We start from the raw sequence: 1,374 nt of genomic DNA on the forward strand, positions 1-1,374 counted from the left end.
GAGAGAGAGAAGAAAGAGAGAACGAGAGAATTAGAGAGAGCATACTTAAATTCACACAGGACACTGGGATAAGACAGGTTAGGAGAAGTACTCCAGGTATAACCAACTGACCCTAGCCCCCCGACACATAAACTACTGCAGCATAAATACTGGAGGCTGAGACAGGAGGGGTCAGGAAACACTGTTCACAGAGTTCAAGTAACAGACACATCTCAATATCAACTGTTCAGAGGAGACTGCATGAATCAGGCCTTCATGGTCAAATTGCTAAAAATAAACCACTATTAAAGGACACCAATAAGAAAAGGAGACTTGCTTGGGCCAAGAAACATGAGCAATGGACATTAGACCAGTAGAAATCTGTCCATTGGTCTTATGAGTCAAAATTGAGATTTTTGGTTCCAACCGCAGTGTCTTTGTGAGACACAGAGTAGGTGAACAGATGATCTCTGCATGTGATGTTCCCACCATGAAACATGGAGGAGGAGGTGTGATGGTGTTTTGCTGGTGACACTGTCTGTGATTTATTTAGAATTTGAGGCACACTTAACCAGCATGGCTACCACAGCATTCTGCAGCGATACGCCATCCCATCTCGTTTGCGCTTAGTGGATGTCACAACTTCCACCAAAGTAATTTCCTCTCCTTGTTCGGGCGGTGTTCGGCGGTCGGCGTCACCGGTCTTCTAGCCATCGTCAATCCACTTTTAATTTTCCATTTGTTTTGTCTTGTTGTCCTACACACCTGGTTTCCATTTCCCTCATTAAGTGTTGTGTATTTAACCCTCTGTTCTCCCCATGTTCTTGTGTGGAATTGTTTGTTTGTAAGTGCTTGTGCACTATGTTACTGGTGCGCGTCGGGTTTTGTACCCATGTAGGTTATTTTTTTATTGCCGTTGGTTTTGAAATTAAACTGCTCTGGCTATTACCTATTTCTGCTCTCCTGCGTCTGACTTCACTGCCACCAGTTCCGCAACCCTTACAGTGGGACTATACTTTGTTTTTCAACAGGACAATGACCCAAAACACACCTCCAGGGTGTGTAAGGGCTATTTGACCAAGAAGGAGAGTGATGGAGTGCTGCATTACAAGACCTAGCCTCCACAATCACCTGACCTCAACCCAATTAAGATGGTTTGGGATGAGTTGGACCGCAAAGTGAAGGAAAAGCAGCCAACGAGTGCTCAGCATATGTGGGCACTCCTACAAGACTGTTGGAAAAGCATTCCTCATGAAGCTGGTTGAGAGAATACCAAGAGAAAGCAAAGCTGTCATCAAGGCAAAGGGTGGCTACTTTGAAGAATCTAAAATACATTTGTTTAACTTTTTGGGGGTTTCTACATGATTCAAAATGTGTTATTTCATAGTTTTGATG

The sequence above is a fragment of the Salvelinus sp. IW2-2015 genome, linkage group LG33 (genome assembly GCF_002910315.2).
Source record: "Salvelinus sp. IW2-2015 linkage group LG33, ASM291031v2, whole genome shotgun sequence".
Classification (NCBI taxonomy): Eukaryota; Metazoa; Chordata; class Actinopteri; order Salmoniformes; family Salmonidae; genus Salvelinus; species Salvelinus sp. IW2-2015.